The 13,226-nt window shown below is 39.6% G+C and overlaps 1 long non-coding RNA gene across 1 annotated transcript; it reads right to left on the bottom strand.

Annotated features, from left to right (window-relative positions):
• Positions 1-510: 510 nt before the first annotated feature.
• LOC120440696 lies at positions 511-11,739 on the bottom strand. Its single transcript, XR_005613460.1, has 6 exons — positions 11,584-11,739; positions 3,919-3,978; positions 2,849-2,881; positions 2,493-2,608; positions 2,319-2,354; positions 511-1,650 (listed from the first exon to the last, which is right to left on the bottom strand). It is a non-coding gene; the product is annotated as an uncharacterized LOC120440696 (long non-coding RNA).
• Between the last annotated feature and the right edge of the window lie 1,487 nt (positions 11,740-13,226).

Below are 13,226 nucleotides of genomic sequence, written 5' to 3'. Positions count from 1 at the left end.
TCTAATTGGATCTAAACAGCTGGATCTCCACCACTGGCTGGAGAAGGTCATCATGTTGGCTTTAAAATTTGGGAGCCGACAGTTTGTATGACCAGAGTTTCTGTGGAGTGACCCATGAATAGAAAACCTGCAGCATCTTTACCTCAAACTTCATATTCAATCATAGAAACAGAAAATACAACATCAAGCTTTAAAAGAAGGACAGACCAGATCCAAGCTGTGACATGTTTTTGTTAGATTTGTGTTCTCATGAGTAAATATATTAATTTATCTTATGTTGTAAAAGACGTTTTCTGATTGTCATTTTATTTTGGAAATGATTTTATTTTGGTGATTATATATGACTTCACTTCCTGTTCCTTATGTTGTGAAGTGCGAACTGCTAAAATGAATGTATGGTTTTCCCTCCTGTGTTGCTGACAATAAAAGAAACGGGAAAAGTAATCAACCAACCAAGTGTGTGCATTATTAAGAGAACATGGCCGAAGAAGAAGAAAACTCTTCGAGTTCAACAGTTTTAATGCAGTTTATTAAGCTTTAATCAGAAACAGTATCAGAGGCTATAAATGGATTACACTCGCTCCACACACACTGTTTGTGTTTCAGTTCACAGACACAATCAGAGGCACAGACAGTATCGTGGACTAGAATGACCAGAGTGCACGATGCAGCTGTGATTTCAGGAGCACATGTTAATCTTGCTGTGACGTACACACACATTTAAAGTTAATCATGGATGCAGGAAAACGATGCAAAGCACGGATTACATTTTCTGTTTTTCTTTTTCCCTCTCTGGTTAATTCTGATGATTTTCTCTCATTACTCCTCCTCTCTGCATTCAGCCCCATGTTCTGTTACTCCTCTGCTTCTTCTTGCTCTTATTCTCTTTCTCCCCACTATCCTAACTTTTCCAAACATCAGATAGTTTGCTTTTTTAGGTCGGTAACCTAACCTAAAATACATCTAAGTGCAACCTTACCATTGTTATTGCAGCTAAAGCACTCCATTTCATTTTCATCCATTTCTTGCTGCCTGTAGCATCGGAATATATGCTGAAGACCATTTGACCCTGGATCTCCGATTGCCTTCCCAAGCCTCTCAAGTGATCCACGCGGGTTATTCACAAGTATTTGCCCACCATCACGAGGTCTAAATACATCTGAAAACACAACAACATAATCCTTCCAGTGCATTATCTCTTGTATGCTAATGAGAATATTCCGATCGTTGACTTTTTTGGTACATCTCTGATCACATGGGGAGGCACGGACGTAGAAAACCATCAGATCATCTTTGGATTGTGTTGCGAGTAAAGGTTGAAAATCCTGCAGGGTTCGAAACTCTGCATGATCAGCTCTGTGATCCTGGATTTTAATTTTACCACACAACTTAACTTCAGCCCATGTCATCTGCTGTTTACCACATTCCTTCAAAACATCATCCTACTGTACTTGAGCATCAGGGCACTGAGTTAGAACATTGGGCCATCTCAGCACTGTGGCTGCCACCACTCTGTCACCTTTGTATACGTCACAGTTTAGAATGGTCTTCCTCACATCTTCACCATCATCAGGGACTTTGCTCATATCATACATGTTTGTTTGTTTATTGTACGGGACGCTCACAGCCACACTGAACATGGGGGGAATTCTGTCAAAGCAAACAGAGAATATTCACCTGTAAAACATTTTCTTTATAATGTGTAGATTAAAGTATTCAGAGTGTTAAACCAGTCAAAGTGAGTTTAGTCTCATTTTGCTCAGGAAATCAGTCTTTTTATGACTTTTGGAAAATTGATTAAAATCTTTTGGTTGTTTTGAAAGTGTAACAGCAACACATCTTCATGCAGCTCAATCATCAGGTAAGGAAATCCACAAAAAGTTGATTCTGTTCATCTGGATGTTTATAAGGTTGGAAACCTGCAGTCAGCTGACACTGAAGATGAACAGAATCAACCTCTGGGATAAAGTGTTTTACCACCTGCACCTCACCATTACACACAAACTGTTTTTGGCTGTTTGTGTGTTTATGCTCCTGCTTCAATAATCAACACTTGTTTTATTGATCTATAGTCTGCATGATACACTGACAGGTTGTGGTTAAAGACAGTTTCATGTTCGTCTCACTAACACCCAGCGTGTCAGAGCTAAAGAACATAACAGAGACTATTATTGTGAATAACAGTGAGTTTGTAATGATGCATTTGTTCTGTCAGTCTCTGCTTCTACGTGCAGTTCTAATGATCTCAGCTGGCTTCTGTTACTATAAAGTACACTGTAAGTACTGTGCTGCAGATTAAAGTGACCTTTGTTACTGACCTGTTGTCGTCTGCACCATCGTAGCTTGGTGTGTACCTGCCAAAAGACACACACACAGGTTCTGATGTTGATTTCATTTGGAAAGATTTACATGAAACCACAACAATGTTGGTTTGTTTCACTGAACAGTTCATGTTCAGTTTTTCTTTAATATTTCACAGAAAGTTCACTCACCTGTTCAGAATGTCTTCTACAATTGGTGCGAGGTTGTTTGGGTCAATAACAGTCTCACCGTTTCTAACAGTCATCAAAAAAATGACCACTACAGAAACCCAGTAAGGAGCAGCCATCTGACAAAAATACCAACAAGAAAACTGAATATATTACAGCATCAAATGTAATCTGTTCAACAAAACTATCTCTATTTCTCCCAGATTATCAGCTCTGCTCTTTCAGGGATTTTAGTCATCATTCAGCACCAACTTATAAGTGAATAAAGTCGGTGTTAGAGAGGAGCAAGTCTTCAAAGTCAGACTGAAGGTGCACCAAAAACTCATGAAACAACAGTGTGATGAGAGTCAAGTACAAACCTTCACAGCTGCTGCCCAAAAGGAAGAAGAGACCTGAAACCAACAGAAATAAAAGGTTATTTCTCTCATATTTCTCTCAGCATTGACTTTCAGTCTGTGTCCACGAGTCAGTGTGAGGAGTGAAACAGGTTTATGTTGCTGGGATCATTCAAGCTTTTCAAGTAACTACGCTTTGAAAAGCCTTTGTAATGCAACTAATTATATAATTGTAACTGTGGATTGGTGATTCTAAATTGCCCATAAGTGTGAACGTGAGTGTGAATGGTTGTCTGTCTCTCTGTGACAAACTGACTCCTTACTTCACTGTCGCTCCTGTCTCCCTCTCATTCACACACATCTATTCTGTCTTGCTTCTACTGACTTTCATTCCTCTTCTCTCCACAGCGTAGCTTCACCTGCTCCCTTCTCTCACTATAGAGTAGTGATGACCTCATCTGCTCCAAAACAAGAAGGGGCTCAGACTGATCCCTGATGTAATCCCACCCCCACCTTGAACCCATCTGTCACTCCTACCACACAGCTCACCTCTGTCCTCAGACATGTCCTATACCAGCCTCACATACTTTCTTTTGCCACTTCTGACTTCTCAGCACCCCATTATCTGCTTTCTCTTTTAATTTTAAAACTCTGTATATACTGTGTATTCTGTGTATTTATTATCTCCTCCTTACTGCCTGTTTATGCCCTGTCCTTATCTTGAACATCATGCTGCTCTGTTGTATCTTAATTGGGGATAAATCAAGTCTTTCTGATTCTGATTCTCTGCCTCCACAAAGTCACAGTGAAACTCCTTCTGACCTCGTCTATACTTCTCCTCTAACTCAAATTGTGGGGATTTAAAAAACAAACAAACTAGCAAACATCTACAGATTGAGAAAACTACAACCTCCTTTAAATGTGACTTTAATGCATTTATTCTAGTACAACACACACAAAAAATCACAGTGTGTAATAGAGATACTGTAGACAATGTTGCAGTGTTCTGCTAGAAGCCAGTGGCCTTACAACCAGAACAAAACCAATCATGACGTTTAACAGACTTCCATGATCATTTTTAAAGTGACTCTTACCTGTAGTGACTGATGTCAGATGGACACTGTTGCCGTCCTCCGTTGTTCTCCCAGTGTGTTCTGGTTGTAGGTGCAACGAACAGTCAGAAAGAAGATTTTTAAAGGGAAAAATTAGACCAACCCCCAGTAAGCGGACCCACAAGCCTATTTAAACATTCAAATTTTGAATTTATGTAAAGGTTAAGAACAAGAGAAGATAACTGTGTTATCAGTGAAATGTGAGTTACAGTGAACACACAGAGGTTCTTTGTTCATCTGTCAGAGAAATAAAACACTTTCAAGTTACAGTTTTCAGTAATAATGATGATGACTGTCTGCATGGAACCTCTAGATATATTCATGTGATGGTTTCATTTATGTACTTGTGTGACACAGTGACGGACTCCTGCAGACCAGCCAGTTATTAAGAGAGACACCTGAGTACATCATTTTATACAGTCTTTTTCTCAATTAAAGAAATACAGGAAACAACATATATTAAAGAGATGTTAAAGAGAATAAAGAGGAAAAGGGCAAAGCAAAATTAGACAGTAAGATACAAAATGCAAACTAAACTGTGTTTATCTAAGAAACTTAGTAGCATCCATATAGACCATATCCATTTTTACTGTAAATGCACAATGCTGCTATGTGAGACCGACCTCTTACATTTATTACATGAAATGTTAGTGGCTCAGGGCCCGGAGGCTGGTGTGAGAATATGGACCCAAGAGCAGATGCAACACAGAAGGCAATAATGCTTTTTAAGCATTTTATTTTATAACAGGCCCAGGGAACTTGGTTACTACACAAGGGAAGGTTTTCTTGTGTTTTTTCCTGACGAGCGGGTCGTGACTGCAGGCAGAGGAAGAGGGAAAGGTTAGGTGGTTTTGCAGACTAGACTCAGATAATTGACACCAGTAGACAAAGTGCTTGTATTGCTTCTTTTGTCCAGCTCAAAAATACTTGCCAAGTTTCAAGGACGCTTTGGGTCACATGATGTTGCACTCACGTCTCTATAGGTTTACTGAAGATAAAAGGCAAATTGTTCAGAAGGAATTGGCTCCTGTGTTAGAGCTGGGAGGGATAAAAGAGTCACAGAGAGCTTGGTGTAGCCTCATAGCTCTTGTAGTGAAGAAAAATGGTCTTCTTCAGCTCTGTGTGCATGATTGTGAGGTGAATGAGGTGTCACAGTTTCCCAGCCCCTGGGTTTTTCATGATGCTGTATTTAACCGAGGGCTACTGAGAGATTCCCTCCAGAGTCTCAGGAAAAACCAGCCTTCACTCCGTTACAGGCTGTCATCAGCCTTCCTTCAGAACTAAAAAATATATATTATCAGACAAATAACAACCTGATTAACATTTGTATACCCAAGTTTGAGCTGGCACACCAGACTACACTTAAAAATGATAAAGTATAGCACTCAGTCTTTATCACTTTTATCTGTGCAGGAATGCAAGTAAATAACTGTCTTTTGGCATCTTAATAATCTAATAATAACCTGCTTTACTTTTGTCTGCTTTGGTTCTACCTGCTGGTGTATTAAGCAAAAGTGAACAGCATGTACAAAAGAACACAACATACACAAAGAATAAAAACTATGTGACAGTTAAAGGCAGCACACAGATCTAAGTTATTATTTTTATCATTAATAACCCTTAATGATAAATAACCCTTGCAGTGCTGGGCAGGTTATAGTAATTAGTTATAGTTACTAGTTACCTCTTCAAAAAAGTAATTGAGGTAGTAACTGAGTTACAATATTATAAAAGTAACTAATTACTAGGAAAAGTAAATATTGTGTTACTTAAAAAAAAAAAAGTTTAACCCTCTGGAGTGCAGGGTATATTTGGCTGTTTGTGACTACTTTTGCTTCTACCCCTACATTTCACCTGTAAAAACTATTGATCTCACCATGTTTGGCATCATTCTTTTCAACCCCACGTGTCTGAATTTACTGTTATTTTTCATTTTGACATCATGTATTAACACAGTTAACACACAATCTAAAATCAGACAGAAAAAAGTTATTTTTTTTACTGTAACGACCACAAACATGTTTAACGAGTCATTTTCATAACTTGAAATGCAAATAGAAATTGTCAATATTAAAAAACCCACAATGCACAATTTTTGCAAACAACAAAGTTATTTGCAACTATTTACCTAAAAATGCAGCCCAGGCATTTTTTTATTTTTATAACCATTTCAAACTATTCACAGAACAATCAGGTTTTCTGCATCAAATAAATAATTTCTGTCTGTTATAAGATGAAACAGCACATCACAGCCTGATACCTGCAGGCCTGACAGCAGCAGGTGTGTCACTGCTCCTGTTTCCCACCTGCAGACAGCGTTTACACTGTAATCTGCCTTTGGTGGCTTTTTGACAGAACTGTGACATTCAGCAGTCGCCTCATTGTTCTGACACACACAACAAAACTATCGACCACAGTACACACTAACTACACACTGTTAAGGTTCAGAATATTGAGGGGGAATCCAAAAACAACCACAGATCCAGCCTGGTGCAAATTAGACGGCATTTTAATGAATACACATATGCGGAGCCAATACTGTTCAGATTCAGTATTGAACTAACTACAATCGTCAGACCACGGTTTTATAGGGTTAAGATAGTACAGCCCCCTTTTCTGTTGCCAGGCAGATTTAATACAGCATACGTCAACTCAAAACCACAATGACTTTTAACATAGTTTAAAACAAAACATCTTCTTCGGGTCGAAGCCAGGTGCTTCCTCTCAGCCCGCCTTCGCTGTCGCTTATCTTCTGGGACATCTGGTGTACTTCCTGGAACAGACTACCACGTACGCACCCAAACTTTGCAGTTATAAACTCTTACCTAAATGAGTCGATCTAATATGTGTGTGCGTGCACGTGCGGGGGCGCGTGTGTGCTGTGTACTGCGTACGTGTCGTGACCTCTCTCACTATTTGTGTCTGTATGTGTGTGTATGTCTCGTCTGTCTGTGCGCAGATGCTCTCTGCACCTTAGTTGACCTCAACTCAAGCAACCAGGCTAGGGCCATCCTGTGTGTAATGATCTTGACTTATGTAAAATATATAAAACAACTGTTTCAATCTAACACAACTACTTAAGGCTTAATCCGCAATAAATGCATAATAAACACCCTACTCTTTGGCTTGCACTCACTCTGCTTTCGGTTTCACTTCTGCAAAAGCATGTAACTTCAAAAACATGTACTTCCTGTCGCTGCAGCTCAGTTTTCTCACTCACTGAAGACTTCAGTGTAAGAATATAAAACATTCAAAACCTTTAAATTATAGATTCAACTCCACAGTTTGAAGTGGTTATAACTGAACCTGTAATAAAGACTATAACCATATATTTGAACATCTGAATGCATCTAAATGCAACATCACTATTAACATGAAATGGTAATGATGATTATAAAAATAGCAGCAAATAATAGCAGTAAAATATTCTACCCCTCCGGACAACACTAACTACACACTAACTACACACTAACTACACACTAACTACACACTCCAAACATGCTAAGCGTCACAAATCTCTCACATCTCAAAACTCTCTCTCTCTCTCTTTTGTTCTCTCACTGCTGTCACTCCAAAAACTTCCTGCTCTTCCTAAATAACCAAACGCCGTGTTGCCATATCATTTTTTTTTTTGATTGGCCTACATGTAAAATTTTTCCACCAATAGGAAAGGGTGGGGGTGGGTTTGTTTTCTCTCACAAGTGGAGAGCGCTTTTCTTAGAAAACGCCGTTTTTACCGTTTCTTCCTGCAGTAAACACGACGACAGTATTCAGGAAAAAAACATTGTGTATATTTTTTATCTTGAGTCTGGTTTTACGTGACCGATCAACACAATTTAAAACCTGATATACAGTTTGAAGTCCACACTTTTAACACAAAAAGGGAGACTCGGGTTTCTCCTGGGCTGACATAGCATCTTCCTGCTATCTTAAACTGGTCATGTGATTGGTTTACTACTTTGTTCTTCCTTAGCCAATCAGCAGCACTTGTGCGATTGTTTCATCCCCCTAGTTCCCAGTAAGATAAAGACAGCTTGAAGGGAGTTTTTCCTTCCCACTGTCACCAAAGTGCTTGCTCATAGGGGGTCAAATGATTGTTGGGTTTTTCTCTGTATGTATTATTGTGCGATCTACTGTACAATATAAAGCGCCTTGAAGTGACTGTTGAAATTTGGCGCTGTATAAATAAAATTGAAATGTAATTGAATTGAGTCTGGCAGGAGACTGTGTGATGGTGTGGGTCTGTGTGCAGTGGGTTTAACGGCACTGCTGGGGAGCCTGGCTGACACAGCTGCCAGTAGTTGCCCAATCATCTCTCTCCTATTTCTATAATAATAATAATAATAATAATAATAATAATAATAATAATAATAATAATGGATTGGATTTATATAGCGCTTTTCAAGGCACCCAAAGCGCTTTACAATGACATTATTCATTCACTCTCACATTCACACACTGGTGGAGGCAGCTACAGTTATAGCCACAGCTGCCCTGGGCAGACTGACAGAGGCGAGGCTGCCATATCGCGCCATCGGACCAGAGGTGCCGATGGCGCGATATGGTTGCAGTGACAGTGGTGAGAGCTGCACAGCAAACAGCACAAACACAGTGAACAAAGGAACAGTGTGTGCATGTGTGAGGGTTCCTGCAGTGGCAGACTCGATAAAAACAAACAGACACTTTGGTGTTTGGAGCAACATGTGGAGTAAAAATCTGCCAAATCAGCTCTGTGATGACCTCCTGTAAAATCGGGAGGAGCTAAAACTACCTCTCTTTTTAAGGATTATTCTGGTGCGTACTACATACCAACTGGTGTGTAGTATGACACAACACCTTACAAACCAAAGAAAAGCTCAAAAAGGACATGGAGCACCAAGCTTGCTGCACACAGTCAGGAGACAATATACACTTCAAATTTAAATAAAACAAGGAACCACACACACACACACACACACACACACACACACACACACACACACACACACACACACCTAAAACAAAATACGAAATAGACAGACTGACAAGTGTGGAAATATTCAGTATGCAAGGTTGATGTTGTTGCTCAAGGTTTAAAGGAACCAGACATCCATCCATTTATCTATCTGTCTATCTATATAGTATATATCTATATGTATCTGTGTAATCATGCTCATATATATTATGCACACTTATAATGAAGCATTTAACCTGCCTGTTCAAATCACATGACCCATATATTTAGGTCAAATATATCTACCACCATATTAATGAAAAGCTTTTGCCATTTGTTGTATGAACACAGGCTAACCAATACTGTTTGAAAATGTAACAATGAGGATAAGTAAGAAACCTTTGATGGTGTTATGGCCAACTGTGACTAGTCCAACATTGGGTTAATTCAGCTTGGCACTGTTAAAGCATGTCCATAGGACCCCGTCAGGGCATGCAGCTGGGGTCAATGTACACACATCTGAGGAAGTGAACAGGAAGTGAGTGGTGTGTGTGTGTGTGTGTGTGTGTGTGAGTGTGTGTGTGTGTGTGTGTGTGTGTGTGTGTGTGTGTGTGTGTGTGTGTGTGTGTGTGTGTGTGTGTGTGAGTGTGTGTGTGTGTGTGTGTGAGTTATACAGAGGCGAACAATGAGAGAAAAGAGGAGAAGAGAAGTTTGAAATATAGAGTAAACCTATGCGTAAAGTCACAGGATGGAGAATAGAGAGTTGGAAGATGACAGTTTTACTGGAGACACTGGTTTTATCAGGTGAGAGTGTGTTAACTTAATGATTTAAAGTCAAGTTTAGGACCTGAGTGTGTCAGAGGGAGAAAGAAAGAAACAGTGTAAATTAAAATGAAAAGCGTTGTACTGAGAGCTCACATCAACTGTGCTGCTGCATGTGTGAGCAGCTGGTTCAGGTTACTTTGACTGTGGAGTGTGTGGGGAGGGCCAGAATGCTCCACCCCACCACACAGCACACGGGCTTTAGACTCATTTAAGCTACGTGCAAGTGTGAATAAAGAGCAACAAAAGACTGAAGCGCAGGACTTACAGTGATCATTGCTATCAACATGTCTGGGAAGTTTAGGGCCCACATCAGTGAAGATGATGGTTCTTACACAAATGATTAAAAACTGAGAACTCTAAATAAAAAATGTAAAAGAATCGTGTCTTAGAATTGGAAACATGAAGAAAAAGCTCTAAATTTAAGAATAAAATGTTAGAAAATATACATCTGGGAGGAAAATGATAAAGCAAGTAAACTTGTTCTCAAGTAAATTTAAATAAAGATAAACTATTAAGATACAAACAGGGGAATTAAGACATAACAATAGAGAAGCTGAGAATAATATAATCAGTGAGTAAAAGACTAAATAAAATAATAACTTATTTACGTGTAATGTTAAGAATATTCAAACAAGTAATTGGAAAGATGTAATAAATAGTGTCATTAAGTGTAACAGGAAAGTAAGAGGAAGGAAGGCAAAGTGACACTTGAGCCCTTTTCGGAAAAAGAAAAGTTTAAATTTAAAGAAATATTTGGCTTTGAAAAGAAATAACAGAAATAAAAGTTGTGGGATGCACGGCTGGTCATCCTGCAGCCGTGCATCACCACAGCTGCTGATTAAGAAAGAAAAAGCATGGTTAGGTCTCACGTGGGACAGAATTAATAAAGGAATCTTTGTAATCTCCAACACTTGCTCTGCTGCTGGTCAGACTGTGTGGGATTCTTCTCTGGCTATAACAGAAAAAACATTTTGAAGAGCTTTAGATGAGCTCGGCATACGAGAGTCTTAACCCTTTAAACCCCAGGACGTCAGGCTTGAAGCAGGAGTGTTTGCACGTTTATGACACTCCCACAACATTGGAGGGATTTTGGCCTCCTGGGAAGATAAATAAAGAAATAACCAAGTAAATAATTTGCATATCACAATTTTTAAGGAATAAATTCTAAAGTGCTGGTTTTAAAAAACAATTAAAATTCACATGTGCAAAGTTACTATTGCACTATTGTTCCTTTAAATTGTCATGTTTAGTAGGTAGTGTGGCAAAATGTTGGGTAATCATTTCAGGATTTTGAACAGGGTTGATCTCACAGCTGCATTTTGTCTTTGCAGGAAAGTTGTGCAGAAAAACATAAAAAATAGTGTATAATATTATTAATATGGTAATAAAGCCTGTATGATTGTTTTAATCTTACAAGAGAACTAAAATTCAGCAGATATAATGTAAATCCATGCTGCCAGAAAGAAACAAAGCTCCCTGTATAAGCAGTGTGCATCATGCAGGGAGGGACATAACCAGGGCAGGGTTTGGAGAGGACGACATGGCCTTTGTTCCAGCAAAAGCTGGTAAATAAAAGGAAAACAGGGATCCAAAATACAAAAGATAGAAAATCATTAGTGCCATCTTTGTAAGTCAGATAATATCAAACAAGTGATCCTGTAAAAGAGAAGAAGTAAAACATGTAAGAAGTCAGTTTTAAAGAGCTGTTAAGTATGTGGGTGATTAAACAGGTGATTTAAAGAAAGCTGTGAGTGAACGAGGAAAGATGTAAGTGAGAGGAAAGGAAGCTATGTAGGAGGATTGGAAGAAGGGGGTAAGAAAGAAGAGAGAAACATGAGATCGAGTTCAGAGCGAGGAGGAAAGTGGAGCAAGTTAAAGCAGTTACTTACTAACTGATGTCTGTGAAGATTCCTTCCTATTGTGAAGAAAAAGAAATGACTCCTTACAGATGAAGGAGCTCCAACTGAAGCGGAGAAACACAAAATCATCAGTGAAAGACGGCAGACCCAGAGCCTGTGGGGGAGAATAACACTGGCCAGGCCTACGTCACCGATAAGGCCTTCATAAAGGGGGATGAGTCAGCCCGGTGATGACATCTAATGGTTGGCGTGCATAACAGCCCGAGAACTCCAGAGAGGAACGTTCAAGGGAAGATCCACAAATCATGAAACTGAGATAGAGGCTGCTTTATCTCCTCGAGTCTAATGAAAGACTGTGACAGCAGAGGGCTGGAGAAGTGTTTTAAAACTTTTGGTCAAGCTGACATATTCATCGACCTGCTGAGGAGCGACACTTTGTGTCCTCTAAGATCCAACATCGTCTGCATCTGGGATGTTCGCTGTGTAGATGTCCTGGAAGAACAGGAGAGGAATGTAGGCAGCACCATAACAACAAGGAATTTACTGCCAGGAGAAACAATCAGCACATGGACTGTGACGGATACCAGAATCATATTTGCTTTGAAATTTGAGAACCTGGAAAACAAAACGGACAAACTGTGGACTAAGAGGGGGAGAACTATTTCCTGACTTTACATGATATCTACAATGAATTACATGAAGCAGCTGTGTCAGTAATGATCCCAACAAACTAATAAGTTTAAAGCCCTGGGCTCCACCCCTCTCCTAGTAGGAAAAGAATAATAATAATAATAATAGGAATTAGGCCACATGCAAACATTAGACAGGAAACCATTAAAAATATATTCATTGCTAACACTCTTACATTAGATTACACTGAAAGTTTAGGATGAGGAAGATTTTTAATAGATTGGCTTACTTGTTGTTCCTAGAGTATTTAAAAGTAGAATGGGAGGCAGAGCCTTCAGTTTTCAGGCCCCTCTTCTGTGGAACCAGCTTCCAGTTTGGATTCAGGAGACAGACACTATCTCTACTTTCAAGATTAGGCTTCAAACTTTCCTTTTTGCTAAAGCATATAGTTAGGGCTGGACCAGGTGACCCTGAATCCTCCCTTAGTTATGCTGCAATAGGTGTAGGCTGCCGGGGATTCCCATGATGCATTGAGTTTTTCCTTTCCAGTCACCTTTCTCACTCACTATGTGTTAATAGACCTCTCTGCATCGAATCATACTTGTTATTAATCTCTGTCTCTCTTCCACAGCATGTCTTTATCCTGTCTTCCTTCTCTCACCCCAACCAATCACAGCAGATGGCCCCGCCCCTCCCTGAGCCTGGTTCTGCCGGAGGTTTCTTCCTGTTAAAAGGGAGTTTTTCCTTCCCACTGTCGCCAAAGTGCTTGTTCATAGGGGGATCATATGATTGTTGGGTTTTTCTCTGTATGTATTATTATAGGGTCTACCTTACAATATAAAGCGCCTTGAGGTGACTGTTGTTGTGATTTGGTGCTGTATAAATAAAACTGAACAACAAACACAGGGCCCAGTACATTATTTAAGTCAGCGGGCATGATTGCAGATGCCATGCAGGTGCGTCCTCCTTCCCTGTACGGCACCGCAGGCCACGCCCCGCCACATAGATAAAGAGCACTGACATCCTATTGACACTAAAACAAA

The sequence above is a fragment of the Oreochromis aureus genome, linkage group 6 (genome assembly GCF_013358895.1).
Source record: "Oreochromis aureus strain Israel breed Guangdong linkage group 6, ZZ_aureus, whole genome shotgun sequence".
NCBI classification, from domain to species: Eukaryota; Metazoa; Chordata; class Actinopteri; order Cichliformes; family Cichlidae; genus Oreochromis; species Oreochromis aureus.
The sequence above is the reverse complement of the archived record's forward strand: the minus strand, read 5'-3'. Positions and strand labels throughout refer to the sequence as shown.